The 16653-nt window shown below is 44.8% G+C and overlaps 1 protein-coding gene across 2 annotated transcripts in view; it reads right to left on the bottom strand.

The window, feature by feature from the left end:
* Positions 1 to 16653, bottom strand: part of CAMK1D (calcium/calmodulin dependent protein kinase ID) — a 219428-nt gene that overhangs the window by 58589 nt on the left and 144186 nt on the right. The gene's annotated exons all lie outside the window — the stretch shown is intronic.

Genomic DNA, 16653 nt, shown 5'->3' with positions numbered 1-16653 from the left:
CTCTGGGGGACATAAATATTTGTGCTGATGGGCATGATGCTAACCTGCTCTGAGATGCCACCACAACAGCTCAGGACATTTCATAGGGCATTTCATAGGACATTTCATTTACATTTACTTGCTGTCTACTTCATTTGGTCGGTGTAAAGTCTGATAACATCCTGGGCATTTCTGCAGGTAAAAGCATGACTTCATCATTTCAGCTGTGATTTAAAAAAAAGAAGGCTTTAATCTTCCTTTTTCATGCTACAGTCATACTCTTAAGTGCCAGTTGTAGCTCCTTAGCATCTTTTGCATGTGTTATAAACACAGCTATGTGAAAATTAAAACCAAAAGTTCCTCCTCCAACTCAAATCAAAACTAAAGCAGTGATTAGATCAAGCCCAATGTGAAAATTAAAATCAGAAGTTCCTCCCCCATCCCAAGCTGAAACTAAACTAATGATTAGATCAAACCCAAACAATAATCTAGCAAATATAGCCCTCACTGTGCTCCTGGGCTGCATGATTTATACACAGACTAAGAATGCCTGGGAGTTGAGAAAACAGCTGGATACAGAGGGGTTTTTTGCTAATATGGTAGTGAGAGTGCATTGCAAAAGCTCAGAGACAAAAATGAAGCAGACACTGTGACCGTGGGGCTCACAAGCCCTGCACAGTGATCTGAGTGTCCTGCATGCATCCAGCTTTAGCATCCTGCAGTGGGGAAATATTGAGTGAGGCAGCCCTGGATGTGCCCGTGGGGCTGCACTGGTTACAGAAGTGGAGGATTTCACTCAGAGTTAATCTGGGACTTGACAAGGAAGCAAGTTTGTGGCCAGTGAGACCAGCAGTGACCCTGAGGTTGTGAAGGATGTGGCACAGCAGTGATACAAGTTGTGGAGCAGGGCAATTAGTTCAGAGCACAAAGGTTTGTTCTGGCACAGAGCATATCTATAGGGAGCATGTGTATGGTAGCTACTCCAGACACTGTCTTGTACAAACAAGATCTGATTATCACAGGACTAGAAGCTCAGTGCACTTAGCCAAAGAATGATGCTGTTTGAGCTCCTAAAAAGCCCGTGCCTTGTAGTTGCCTATAATGCAAGGGAGAGACTTTGCCCCTGTTGCCACCCAGCACCTTGCAGCCTGCATGCTGATGCACAAGTATTAGTGCAAAAGTGTCTGGGCAACTCATTATCTGCATGATGGCAATTCTGAGGCTGAAAACTGAGGAAATGGTAATAAAAAGGAGGGCGTTCAGTCCAAGGCACTGCCAGGAAGGCACAGAGTCTCTCTAAGTCAGTGCAGTCAAATCAGCAAACTGTTGTTATGCTGGTCTTAAGGAAAAGACCAAAGTGTTTTGGTTATCTTCCAGTGGCCTGTTAAAGCATCCCAGAGTCCCAGAATGGCCAGGGTGGGAAGGGACCTCTGGGTCCATCTGGTCCCACCCCTGTTCCACACCAAATGTGGCCTCACTAACACCAGGGCTGGCAAAGAAACAACTTTTACTGCACTAATTACATCTAGTACTCACAAAAGCCCACACACAACCCCATCATTCTTCTTCCCAAGCCCCAAATGCCAACAGGCAGGGCAGTGTGAGACCTGCAGGACCATCATGATACCCTGGGACACAAAAGCATGGCCATGGCAAGAGCCCCAGCCAGCAGACCGGTGTTCAAGCTTCGCTCTGCCACTGATTTCCTTCATGACACTGAGCAAATCACCAAAGGGTGAGCCTAAAAGGGGACTTAGGTGTCTCAAGTGGGAATTGGACATTTAGTATCACTCGTGTGGTTCAGATAACCCATTGCCAACAGGTCAAGACCTGCCATGCAGCTAACTGCGAGCACCAAAGCTCCTGGGACGTGGGGCACAAACTCCACTCCCTGCTCCAGCTGGAAGGGAGGGCAGGGGCTTCAAGCCAACGTCTCCAACTCCTGGAAAGTGCCTCAAACCACAGGGTGTTTTCCATACCTCCGTTTGAAAATGTTCCGCTTCTCAGAAACTAATTCAAGACTCCCCCAGTGCCGTAACACTTACTCAGCACTGTCACTGCGTTATTGATGCTAATGCCACGGAGTGGTAACGAGGGCCATTAAAATGAACGTCAGTCGTTCCCTTCACCTTTGCGTGGAGCCAAATTCATCCCTCTGAGAAACATGTTTGTCCTGTCACGCTGGTAAAATGGTAATCTTATCCCTTGTCTTCCATAACCAACTGAGAAATCGCCAAGCCAAGTTTGGTCTTGCAGAGGGAGTGTGTCCGTCCCTCAGGCAGGCAAAGCAGGTATATTTATGCAGTGGAAGGAGCCATTCATATTAGCCATTTGCTATAGACAGGCATGGAAAACAGATTTCATGCTGGTGATTTATAAAGTGCTTTTAGACAGCCTTTAAATAATGAGTTATAACTAGGTATGAACATTCAAAGCCACTGCTGCAAACTCTCTCCTGCTCTCCCGGTGTTATTTATGCTGCTCTGGTTGCAAGAATGCAGCTCCCTGGTCCGGCTCCGCACCCTGCACCAGCACTGACCCATCTCAGCACCACAGACATCTGTTTTCTATTTGGCTGTGGTATTCCCTGCGCAATATTAAAATGTCATCAATTCAGCTTAACAGGCCAAGTAAAGGCCTTAGTCAACCATTTAACAGCTAAGTAAAACATATGGCAAACGCATATCAGTCCAGGGACTGCATTAAAAGTTTAAGGGTTCAATTAAGAGGAATCTTTCTGGTGTGTTCTCGGGAGGTTAGGAAAACAGAATTGCCAAATGTTTCCCCCCCACCTCGTAGCTGCTGAGCACCGGGCTGAACCCCCTTGTTAAAGTACTTTTTGTTAAAGTGCTATGCCAGTACGTAAAAGCACCTCTATATAATACTCGGTTAAAATAAAATATTTATTGGGAAAACGGAGCCGACGTTTTTATGATATATTTTTTTTTACGGTTGTTGTTTTTTCTGCTCAGGGTCAGCACCTGAGGCAAGGACATGTCTTGTGTCCTGGCGCCCCCAGCGCTGAAAGCTCAGCCACGAAACCAGCTGGACTTGGCTTTCAGCATTGACCAAAGCCCTGTTTGGAGATACAAAACCAAACTATGTTATTATGTGTTTTGTGTTTTTTTTTTTGTTTTTTTTTTTCTTTCTCCCCATTGTTCAGCTCCTGTAGGCTAGCCAGCAGAAATAACACGGAAATCAAGTGGCACATCCTGCTCACAGCAGTGTCTCCAGATTCAAACAGGTATCAACAGTACAATAGACTGACAACATTATTGTAGAATAATAAAACTATCCTAAAACACCTCTGCTTGCAAGAACAGACCTCCCAGCTCCCTGGGGTCTAATACAGGAGACTCCAGGTGTTGGGTCACCTGCTGGGTGACAGGTTGATGTGTGCATGTCCCTTGTAGATGAAGCAGACACCCCCACAAATGTGGCCAGGTGATGTGGAAGGGGAAATGGCATTGCAGCTGCAATCGATCATCCCTGGATTATCCCAGGACCCCCTGGGACACAGCAGCACAAGGCAAGAGACCAGGCTACAAGGGTAATATATAGACAGTGTGCAAAAAAAGCACGTGGCTGCAGAGTGGTGCCTCCTTGGTGGTGGGTTTAGATCACAAGATCTTTTGTGCCTCTCCAGAGGCAGATGGCACAAAAATATTCACAAATTTTTCACACAGAATCACACAGAATTTCTAGGTTGGAAGAGACCTCAAGATCATCGAGTCCAACCTCTGACCTAACGCTAGCAGTCCCCACTAAACCATATCCCTAAGCTCTACATCTAAACGTCTTTTGAAGACTTCCAGGGATGGTGACTCCACCACTTCCCTGGGCAGCCTGTTCCAATGCCTCACAACCCTTTCAGTAAAGAAGTTCTTCCTAACATCTAACCTAAAACTCCCCTGGCTCAACTTAAGCCCATTCCCCCTCGTCCTGTCACCAGGCACGTGGGAGAACAGGCCAACCCCCACCTCGCTACAGCCTCCCTTGAGGTACCTAAAAAGAGCGATAAGGTCGCCCCTGAGCCTCCTCTTCTCCAGGCTGAACAAGCCCAGCTCCCTCAGCCGCTCCTCGTAGGACTTGTTCTCCAGGCCCCTCACCAGCTTCGTCGCCCTTCTCTGCACCCGCTCAAGCACCTCGATGTCCTTCTTGTAGGACATCTGTTTTGCTGCAAACAGCCTTTGAATTTGGACCTCAAGTGGCAGGTGGGACATGGGAGAGAGCTGTGGTCCCACAGCTGCTCTGCAAGGTCCAAAAGGAGGGCAGCCCCCTCTAAAACACACACCGCAGAGCTGGTTCAGACCCCAAACTTCTACAGCTCTCAGAAGCAGCACGGTACCGAAACTGAGGATTGGGAAGAATTAACTTCTTTTGTGCTATTTTCCTTTGTTTAGTACAGCCAAATCCAAGCATTAAACATATTTTTAAACAAAAGCCACGCTGAGAACAGATCACAGGGCACGCTGCAAAAGTAACCAGCGTTTCAGCTATTAATGCTTTTTATTAAACAAATAAACCACTCCAATGTATGCTTCACAGTCCACAAATTATTCTCACAACTATGCAAAACTACTTTATGTTTCAGCTTTGGGGTTTTGTTTAAAATTAACTCTAGCACTGTTTTCAAGAAAAATCAATTTATTTCGCCCAAGTGGTGATTTAAGACATCAGGGAGCCATCTGGTGGTTTGATTGCCTTCTAATTAAAATTCGTCTCTTGGGCTCTTGACTTCCTCTGATTCTGAGCTAAATTGGCCAGCCCAGAGCATAAAAGCAGAAAAATTGAGCATCGCAAGATGTGTGAAAATAAAATGTAAGTATTCAAAATTTCAGAGAAGATTTTGCCACCACTCTGTAAATGTGAGCTCTCTACAAAGCACCCATGATGCATTTACTCTCCGACTTTTTTGAACTGCTTTATCTTTTTTAAACCTTTAGCAGTGGAACAAAGTTTCACAAAAATCACCCCTATGAGAGAAAACGAAAAACAATGCATTAAGTAAGTTGATTTTGCATTTCTATGGAATGAGTAGGTTTTGTCTCTAAGAAAGCTTCAATATTTTTCCCCACAAATTTATACATCTTGAAAATGTAGGAAACAAAAATACAAGAAGTAAAACAGCAAAAACTGCAGCTAGGCATCCATTCTTGCTGACACTCCCCAGGCATTTTTTTCAGAGGGGATCAGAGCACCTGGCTGGGTACCCACCTGGATGCTGCTATTGCAAAGGGCGGAGGCAGCATCCTGGCACCACCTCCTGGGGCAGGGATTTGCAAAGAGCACCCTCGGGGGTAGGGATGCTGCGTGAAAGTCCTCACCATGACAGCTTTGGATGTCGATGCTTACATTACAGCTAGGCATAATTTTGGATGCCCAGGTCCTTCTTTGCATTTGGCCCCTATCTCTCCATCCCTGCATAAATGTTTATTTAGTTTGTGTTTGTTGTTGTTGTTGTTTTTTGTTTTGTTTTGTTTTGTTTTGTTTCCTTGTTTTCTTTAAGTTTTATTTCCAGATTTGAACAAACAAAAGGTCAGACGGGGCCAGACTGGATGTTCTTGCTCAATCCCACCTCCAGCACACAATGTTTCTGTCACTTCCTGGTCCCCAGCAGGGCTGGCACTGGCTGTGGGGGTGTATACAGCAAAACAGCATCCAAGAGATTTTGTAGGGCTACAGCAGACATTTAATTGCATTTTCATGAGAAAACCCAATGGGGAACAAGGTCATCGCTGTCGTAACTGGGTTTATCTCATAGATAAATCTGTGTGTTTGTTTTTTCGGTCATACTGAGCCATCTCCCTTTCAGTCACCACTCCCTGTGGAGAAAACAGCTCCTTCCACTTCACAGTTTTGCCTTTAAAAATGCAACCTATTTCTTTCTCTCTCCCTCCCTCCCCCCCCAAACTCATTCATCTCCACCCAGTACAGGGCAGGTGCAGCAGCCACAAGCAATAAGGAACTCTCTGGAGGAGAAAATCTAATTTTGCAGAGCTCCATTTTACAGGTCTCAACAGTACCTGTGCAAACCTCCCCTTGGACTATGGAGAAGGGATAACTAGGGGTAGGGAAAGCTGGTGACACGACAAGACATCGGGAGAAGCTGCATAGATTTTGGAGGACAGTGAAGGCTGAACCCCAGGATATCAGAGCTATCCTTGAGCTTGAACAGTATCATTAACCAGCCTGGATTTCCTTAAAAATAAACCCTACAGGTCCCTGATTTCAGCTGGAATAGGTGCCACCACTTCTAGCAATGAATGCAGAGGAGAAACCCAGAAACAATAGAGAACTTCTGAAGTTCTGTAGCAAGGGGAGGAGAGATTCTGCTTTTGTTTAATATTTTTGGCATTGTATGATTCATTGCTAAGACTTTCATCCTTCGCCAGTCAGTATCCCTTCTCCAACTCCTCAGCCACTCTTTCCTACTTGTTTCCAGTATTTTCATCGTTTGTATTTCTCCGTGATCCCCACAGGAGGAGCCTCAGCACCACTCTAGCAGGCAGAACACAAGAGCTCCAAGGAGCATTTGCAGTTTCACCCTATATGCACAGCTGTCTCTTCAGTTATGAGGCAGGAAATGTTATTATTATTATTTTTTAAATGACTCTAAAAGAACATAATGATCAATCTGGAAAAAAGTTTCTAAGGATATTTGCTGTGGGCTGAGATCCACATAGTCAGAGGCACTTGGCACATCAGGAGCTATAATTTGAGAACCTGATTCTCAAATCCCTGCAGAGAGGATTATTTATGTGGGTAAAAGTTACGTCAAAAGGCGTTTGCGGGATCATGAGATGAAATACACCTTAAAGAGTTTCTCTGCCCACAACTCACAGGAGGTTTTTGTAGTGCTAGAGAGTAGCTGGTAAGACAGATTCATCCTGGAAAAAGGCAAAAACAGGTTTGGAAAATGGTGCATTTTTCTTCTGACACCACCATAGGCTCCTTTTGTGCCCTAAACCACTTTTATTCCTCTTCCAAATGCTTTCATTTCACCTTTTGCTGTTTGTTTCATCTATGAAGCTCCAGGGCTTGTGAGGTCTCCAAGGTTAGGGCAATGCATCTGTGCAGTTTCTAACCTCCCTGTGCACAGCATCCTCAAGAGCACAGCAGGGAGCATGGATGAATCCTTCCTCATCCGTGAACTCAGGTTTTCCAACCAACACAGGACGGGATGCATCACCCCACAAGCCAGGATGCACCTAGAGCCCACACTCAGGCCCAGGACACCCAGAGATGCTTGTAGGCTTCCTCCTTAGACACGGCCTTTGTGCTAAGCACAATCTCTGTTGTCCTCTGGTCTCTCTTCTGGCAGAGAAAAATAATTAAACTTTATTTCTGCAACTAAAATTTGCTGGTGGTAGCAACAGTTGCTGGAGGAACGGCTTTCCATGCTCTGAGGCTGGTTAATTAGAAATCTATAGGTTGACGTTACTTGAGAAATAACAGATCTTTTATTTTTCAGGTGTTTAATTATTAATAAATTAATGAGATGGAAACCGAAGTGCAAGGAAAAATGGTTCTCAGTCTGAAGGAAGTTAATATAAAATCCAAAATGCATTCTCTTCCAGCTTATTAAGTTTGAGATTGATGTAATAACCTCAAGAGGGTTTTTTTTTTCTTTTTTTTTAGTTTGTCTCTTCTCTTAAATTTATGTTCACATTTGCACATAAGTAGTTTCTTTATCCAAACTATGTCTCAAAAGAATTTTCTTTTACATCATGAATTTTCCTATCTGGAAAAAGAAAACAGAACTGCATTTATAAAATGTGGTAAAACCTGAAGATCAACATTACCCAGAAATTCTCACTCTTCAGAGAAGAATCAATCTGAGCCCAGCTTTCCATCACTAAAATACAAAATGTACTCTGCAAAATTTCAGGAGGAAATTCATTATATGGTCCTTTAAATATCAGGCGTGACTGTACCCAAGGCACCTGCAATACTGGCCAGTTTCTGTTCTGATTTTCTTGGCATTAGAAGCAATTTCAAATTGCAGAAACCAGAAGTGGGGAAAAAAAGCTCACGCATCATTTTGTCCATCAATTTTTTGATCATTTCCTCTGAATTTGCAGAATTGCTCCCAACCTCTCTGTGCTGCTCAGCTTTGAGTCACAGATCTGTTCACGCTTCATTCAGAGGATAAGTTCAACCACTAGGAAAGTGTGTCCTGGTACACATCATAAAAATGTCCTTGTCTTTCATTCTTTCCTTGTTTTTACTCCATTGCTACCCTCTCTGAAGCAGATGTCTCAAAATGAGCAACATCACGGAAACCTCAGCTTCAACGTCCTTTGGGCAGGTGGCTGTTTCCTATGGTCTTGCACCAAGAGGGACCCTTCTAAAATTCTCCTGTTCTTCCTCTGTGAGCCATGCTGGAATCACCACTGCTGCTATAACACAAACCACATCAGGATCTCCTTCTCCTCCTCCTGAGGGTGTGCGGAAACCCCACCACTGGTACCAACACCACAAACGCCTCTCTTCTCTACCACTGGGAAACGTGGAACTGTTTACGGAGCACATGCTACTCACTTTTAAAATTCAAAGGAATATGTTAAAATTACCATAACTTAATGTCACAGAAGAGATGAGATCCAAAGCTTTCTTTGGAATTTCTTGCTGAACAGAAGCTTCTGCAGACGGTATTTGCTTTTTCTTAAAAAAGTGGATACATCCTTGTCCTCACCTCTGCAAGAGCCTGAATCACAGCTCACTGAGCATATGGAAAAACTCACAGTGACTTCAATGGTTTTGAGCAGTGTCTCCACCACAGACATAAGGTAGTAACACAAATGTCCTTTCAGGCCATAGCTAGTCCTAGCCTGGGTGCCTGCTGATATCCTCCTCCAGAGAAAGGGAGGTTTAAAGAGCTGTACTTGCTGGAGCAGGTTAACATGCACATTCATGAAGTTCAACAAGGCCAAGTGCAAGGCCCTGCACCTAGGCTGCAGCAATCCCAAGCACAAATCCAGGCTGGGTGGAGAATGGATGGAGAGCAGGTGAAGGACCTGGGGGTGGTGATTAACAAGAAGCCCAACACAAGCCAGCAATGTGCGCCTGCAGCCCAGAAAGCCAACCGTGTGCTGAGCTGCACCAACACAGCGTGGGCAGCAGGGTAGGGAGGGGATTGTCCCCCTCTGCTCTGCTCTCCTCAGCCCCCACCTGGAGCCTGCGTTCAGCTCTGGGCCCATCGCAAGGACGGGGATGGACCAGAGCGAGTCCAGAGGAGGCCACAAGGATGCTCAGAGGCTGGAGCCCCTCTGCTGTGGAGCCAGGCTGAGGGAGCTGGGGTTGAAGGGGCTGCAGGAAAGCTGGGGAGGGACTGTGTGTCAGGGGATGTGGTGGTAGGACAAGAGGAGTGGTTTTAAACTACAAGTGGGAGATTTAGATTAGCTACAGGGAAGAAATTCTTCACTCTGAGGGCGGTGAGGCCCTGTCCCAGGCTGCCCAGAGGAGCTGTGGCTGCCCCATCCCTGGCAGTGCCCAAGGCCAGGCTGGATGGGGCTTTGGGCAGCCTGGGCTGCTGGGAGGTGTCCCTGCCCATGGCAGGGGGTGGCATTGGGGGGGCTTTGAGGTCCCTTCCAACCCGAACCATTCTGGGATTCTGTAACAGATCTGCAGAATCATATCTTCTGTCTTCTTTAACACCTGCAGTCAGAGTGAGCAGTCAGAAAAGGCCTGTCACACAGGCCCAACCACAGCCAATTTGTCTCTCCTAGCAGTCTGCATCCACCAGATACTGTGCATAACATATCCGTTATTAATCATTGCTTGGTCAGACTAACCTCTCAAGCTCTTTTAAACTCTTCCCTGGTGTTTCTGCCAGCCTCTTAAATCATTTCTCTACTTCTTGTCACAGATAGTCTCAATATCCTAATGCTTTTTCAAACATCGTGGGTGATGCATGAAACTCCACATTCCCCTGTCAAGCCCTCAAAATAACCACTCTATACTTAGAAAAGGAAACACCTCTCTGCTTCAGCCACTGGGAAATGCTGAGCTGTTTATGGGGCACGTGCTACCACTTTCAAAACTCACAAGAATATTTCCTTCTGCTGGAAGCACTTACAGGTGCTCTATATTTTGGGGACACAACTTCACAAAACTCGTTGGGATCTATTTATACCCGAGAACTCTACTCCTTCATCAAATTCAGCTCAAAATGGCCAATTTTTCAAAAATTATTAGGAAGGATGTGGGAAAGGAACAGCAAGACCCATGTTTTACTCCTGGAAATCAGCTTGAAATGGATGCTGTAAGTAACGTATGCAAATATCCCTTTTTGTGTGTGACAATTTAGTTTAGTCCTTAATTGCTTAACTGAATCACTTTCAAATTGCACAGTAAAATAAATGCCTGCCGAAGCCTAAATGTACAATTATAAATACCTTTTTAAACATCTTGAATTTTCAGACAGTAAATCAAAGAGAAACAGAAGGATGCAGACTTATTTTTATTCACTTTTCTACTGCTCAAATTGTAAGAAACAATGCAATACATCATAAGAGACATCTTGAGATATTTTGGCATGCTGTTAAACTGAAATTCAATGGCTTGACATGTTATCTTGGCTAATTTAACTTTGAAGTCTTTGCTAATTCGTCTCTGGATTATTTCCGAACATAAGCTTGATTTCAAAGCTCACCATGCTTGGCTTTGCATATCTCAACCAAGAACAAATTCAACCATTTTAAAGTAAATCCTGGAGAACTTTTAAAAAGTGCTATCTATGAGAACAGTGTTTGTGTGTAGGGATGGAAACACGAGTGCTGGTGAGTTCACAACATGAGGGCAGCAGGGCAGTGAGGGAGGGAAACTCGCTGGATGCTGTGGTGGAGATCTCACCATCTAGCTCGTTTGCTCTCAGCAGCTTGAATGCAGTGGCTTGGTCCATGTTAAAGGCTGAGCCTCACAGCTTTGTCCAACAATGTTGACAAATTCCCAGTTCTCAAGGGTATGAGACCCAGCTACACATGTCCACCAAGGCCCTTTTGATGGTGAGTGCCACTCGCCAGTGGCAAACAACCCAAAGAGCACACACAGAGCCTGCCTACCCAAAAAATCAGACTTCATTATCCATGACCAGCTATGTCCTGCTCCCCAGGGGACTCACAGCATGGAAACCAATTTTTACCAACCACCAGAGCAGGATGGTACCATTGGTGTGAAAGGCACGGCCACCACAGAGGGAAGGCCTTTTAACATGCAGCAAGCCTCTGTAGTTACCCAGGCAGTACAGACCACAAAGAAAGGCTCTGGATAGTCTTCCTCACCCTCATCCACAGTGTAACATCAGGCACAGGCCTTTGGATTTATGGACCTCAGACTGCAGAGGGGGTCCTGTTGGTTTTCTCCTCCTCGTAAACCTTTTTTTGATGCGAGCGTGGACTTTCCCCAGAGGCCACCCACGCGTCTCGCCTTCCCCGCCAGCTCTGACTCAGCCAGCGTAGGACTGTGAGCAGCACTGAGAGGCAGATCCGTGACAGCTTCCTCCCAGCATACTCCCTCCTCCCCTCCTTCATCACCGAGCAGCTCTTCACACCGCCAGGGAAGCACAGGATGCTGCCTTAGCACCGACTCCTACCTACCAGCTGCTACGCTTCACTTGGGATCAGCAGTGGCCTCTCCTCTCTGGTGGGGTAACAACCAGCCAGCCTCTGGGACCAGAGGCAAGACCAGCACTAAGACCCCAATCCTGACACTGGGTGGGATGGCAAACATGCTGAAGAAGAGCTGGTCATCTCAAAGAGGTTGTGGATTTGCTTCACCTTGTAGATGAAATTTCAGGACTCAGGGTTCTTCTGTTGGGAAGGAGGTATGGGACACTTCTACAACACCAGCTAAAAGAAGGCCAAGAAATGATCTTAAGCATTCACTTAAGCACCAAATGCCTGAGATTCATGGATACTGTTTTAGCTCACACCATGACCTTTTGGGGCCACTGCAGCAAGATCTCTCTCCAACACCTCCAGCTTTCTGTGCTGGTCCCCAGGTCATGCATGTCACACCCACCATCATGGAGCACTGCACCACAGACCTTCATGCCCATCGAGACACTCTGAACTGAGAAGAGCCAAACAACGTAGTGATCAAGTGTGAGGGCCACCACGGTACCATCTGATACCTAGAGGAAAACAAGGGCCAAAAGCTCTGTGGCATCCGTGTAGCTGGGATGCAGAGAAGGATGGGCATAGGCTGAGCAGATGCAGGCCTGTCCTAACCACTTGACCTGAGGGCCATGAACAAGCCCCTTCCACTCTTTATTTAGCAAACCAATACAGTCAGAAGAACTATGCAGAGTTCTTTACTGTGAGTATCAGGCTTGGTCTATTATCACCTGTGCAGGCTTTACATAGATATTTTATGAGAGAATTTTATTTGACACTTTTTTTCTAAATCCCTAGCACATCACAAGTGTTTCACCATCCCATACAGTGCTGAAAGTGGTTCAAATATTACAACTCCATCCAGAGGCAAAACCAAATCTGTTGCCTATAGATGGGATCCTATCAAAGTTAGGAGAAAAATTCTGGCTGCTGTCAGCACCAGCATTTTGTGCCCCTAGATGTGAGCATGGGCACGCTCAGCTGCGCTCCACAAGGCATAGAAATAGGGTTGAGGAAGGTCCATTGAGTGTCAGAGCCATTAGCTACTTCTCAGCTGGGCACCAAAAGCAGATCTGTGCTACTCACCCACAACCTCATCCCACTATTCCTGTTCCTCTGCTGTCTTGCTTTCAGTCCCTGCACACAGTCCTTGAAGATCCCTTTGAGGCATCTGGTTCTTATAGTAAAAGGAGGACGTTTCTTACTGAATGTGAAAGGAGATTATCTAATGTTCCCAGCTCATCTGATGGTTGTTAATTTTCATCAGCCCATTGCTTAATGCACTTCTGATACAAGACACAAGCCTTTGCTCAATGCAGTTGAACTCAGGAGACAGAACAGGCTGGAAATCACTGAGTCTATGGGGTTTCAAGACATAGCTATGACCCCTCCTTAAACTGGTGGCAAGCACTGGATCATTACAGCTACATAATAGGCTCATAGAACAACCATTCACTATTTTTTGAGGGCAAAACCCATCATGTTGCAGGCACATACATGGTGTTCCCTCTGTATTAAATAGTGTGTGGCCACTTGTGCTGGTTACCCAAAAGAAGACCTTCCCTACTGCAGCCTATAAACCTTTAGCGATTAGCATCAGACTGAAGTTATGTACAAAGATACACCTGATCCTTCACCTCATCTTTCTGACCCTGTCTAAGTCATTCAACACGTTGTTTGTAACTCTGGTGAGAAGAAGATTTCAAGGGAAACAAAGCAAATGCAGCTCAAAATAGTCCTCAAAATATCCAAAACTGGAATTCACAGTCCTCCAGATAAATTCAAGGCATAATAGCTAGGTCTGGTGGGTCTGTATTTTCTGACCTGTAACCTACAACTACACCAATATGTTTAAATTGCAGTTGTACCACCACTTCTCAACATTGTCTTCATTTATTTCTGCCTTGTGACATGGCTATATTAAAAAAAAAAATCCTCACAAAAAGCATATTCAAGCTATCAGGAATCTTGCTAATCTATGATTAATGAGATTGTGGGAGTAGTTCTTTTTTCCTGTACATATATTTTTACATATGTTGCTCTGACTTAATAATGTGCACCGTAGAAACAAGGCTATTCACTATGGCTTAGACTTGTACAGGACTCATTGAAATGATAAGTGAAATGTTCAGAAAACTGCTGAAAAAAACAAAGCCATCAAAATCCCAGTTAATTAGCATTAGTTAAGTAACTGCAGGAATAACTGAATTAGCCTATTTTCTTGCTGTAGGTAAAGATTAAGAATTCAATTTATGGCAGTTTTCAAGTTGCTAAGGATTATGAGAACAATACACACTATTTTCAGCTCACCAAGGAGAATGAAATAAATGCAAGAGCCCAGCCTTTCAGAAAGAGCCCTTCAGATGATTCATCTGCAGAAGGCTGGCTGGAACGCCCTGCATGGCCTGACACCATCGCGTTGCCTCTCTGCAGGAGCCAAGGCAAAGCCCCTCCAGACACCCAGACAAGTAATTAAAAGATGAGGCTTATAAGGGAAGTCTTTTACATGTCATATACATCAGAGGAACTCCAAGAACAGGCAGATCCTGTGGCACAGCCAGGATGCAAAGGCATCAGTCCAGCAAACAAAATACCTGATGAAAGAACCTTGGACAAGTCTCATTACGTCTAATTTAGCTGTTGGTGCAGGTTAAACTTTGCTTCTTTGTGTCTAATTACAGGATTTCTCTCTTAAAATTTTGATTATCCATGATCTGTCAGAACATAATGTTTTTGAATTTTCCAAAGTAATTGTAAATACGTCACCAGAAGTAAAACCTTAGAAGCAATTGTGCCTGCTTTTCATCTGTCTGGCCCAGTGAGTTTTACAAGGTGAAGGTTTGGGGATTTTTTTCCTCACAGGTTAATTGCACAAGCCAGAACTGCACTGAAATCTGATGCGATCTACCAAGTGAGGATTCAAGATTAAGGAAAGTAGGACAGCTTTTATTTTAGGAGCTTCTCTGAGAAACATAAATAATGGTGAATTCTCTAAGATGTGTTGTTACATGAGAAATAACTACCTGGAAATAAAGAATGTTTTCCGTAAGCAATGTTAATATTCACTTTCTAAAGGGCACCTGCATGTTCAGACTGAAAAGAGAATATTTTATGCATTCTGGGTCTAAATAGAAGAAAAACAGTATGTGTTTCCTTTGCTTTGCAAATAACTATTCAACAGGACCAGAACCCGGAGGCCATGAATGTAATTTACTACCAAGAGGATGTCAATAGCAAACAGCAAGTATATTTTGTGCTAACAGCCACGTGGTGTGGTGCATGCATGATTGATGGCACATGGAAGGTGTCATGCATACAAAGGGCCAATTTTCCTGCTAATGATTAAGGTTCCCTCTCCCTTTTCCTGCTCCCCTTGTCCTGCAGTTGGGAGAGACCTCATCACCACCATGCAGATATCCGTGGCTACGTAAGGAATGACATCCACAGGTGTGAGGTGGGTGGCAGAATGGACCTCTGTAAACTACTTCTAAAACCATGTCCATGCCAGTGGACAGACCGAATTTTGAATTGTGTCAGAGCCAGAAAGCTCTTAAATACTTAAAGCTCTCTGATATTTAAAGAGTGTCTACAAGAACGATAGGGGCAGACACTTTAACAGGGTGTGTTATGATACAGAAAAGGGTAAAGACTCTAAATCAAAAGACAGTAAATTTAGATTAGACATTAGGAAGAAATTAATCCTTCTGAGGGTGGTGAGGCACTGTCCTAGGCTGCCCAGAGGAGCTGTGGCTGCCCCATCCCTGGCAGTGCCCAAGGCCAGGCTGGATGGGGCTTTGGGCAGCCTGGGCTGCTGGGAGGTGTCCCTGCCCATGGCAGGGGGCTGGAATTAGATGATCTTTAAGGTCCCTTCCAACCGAAACCATACTGTGATTCCATGATTATAAATAACTGTGTCCTGAAGAAGCTTTTGCAGCAATGATTTGTGCTGCAGGGCGACGGACTGTCATACCAGTGCCAGACCAACAATGCTCAACAGATGAATTGATGTGTGCTTCTCAAATCTAAAAAGCCAAACCAGGAGCAATCTTCCAACTGCTTTGATTTTCCTCTTTTAATGTCTTTTTCGTGACACTATGCATTCATTTTTTTTTCAGGGAGGAAGCAGGATTCAGAACAGTTATTCTCAGAAACCCTTTGAAATCAAACTAAAGTCTCCTTCAAGCAGTTTCACTGTGCCAAAAGTTGTGCTTTCAACAACTTGGCTTTTGCACACAGGATTTGTCTGAGGCACTTGCGTGCCTAGACTGATATTATTATCTCAAGACATTGGAGAGTTTAATATATTTATCCTTACAGCCCCAGTGAATGGCAGAGAGGGCTGTTATTCTCACTTCCAGAAACTGGGAACAGAGGCACAGAGGCGTTGCTGCCCATGCCGAGCTGTACTCCTACCAGTGCCTGGACACAGCTCGGTGAATTACACCAGTACAGATCTTTTTATTTACTAGGATAGATGTAGACAAAAAGGTCATTCCTCGCATATGCACCCCTGCATTCATATCCAGTCCCCAGAGAGAAAAGAAGATGCTCAAGCACAGCCTGGATCTAGGCAAGCTTCCCAGCAGAGTCTGTGGGTCTGAAGTCTAAGGTTCTCATGCCCCCAAGGATCCTTCCCTGAAGACCTCTTTTGGTGTTTATTGTCTACTGAGGCCAATAACTATTTCAGGCATAGGACCAATGATTAGTTATCTTCTCATTGTAATGCATCCTGGAGCATCCATCACTTTGAGCCAGCCTGCTGTACCATGTCCTAGAACACAGTGCGCCTTCATCCCCTTATTTGCAATAACCATTTCCACCTACCTGCAACATAAAGAAAAGGATATTCAAGTTCTGGATACTGCTGTTCGGTCTTTATCCAGCCTGGGTTTAAATTGCTTTTTTATATTTCTCCCTGAATGAAGTTTTTATTGATGCCTCTCATTGTCACCCTCCATCACTGGCATGATGCATTTGGCTGCAGCCACATCTGCACACAGTAGGTGACATCCTGGCTTTGTTTAAGTGGAATTTTTAACTTTGGATGTCATACTGC

Source organism: Aythya fuligula, chromosome 1 (assembly GCF_009819795.1).
Source record: "Aythya fuligula isolate bAytFul2 chromosome 1, bAytFul2.pri, whole genome shotgun sequence".
NCBI lineage: Eukaryota > Metazoa > Chordata > Aves > Anseriformes > Anatidae > Aythya > Aythya fuligula.
This window is presented reverse-complemented; position numbering and strand designations above follow the sequence as displayed.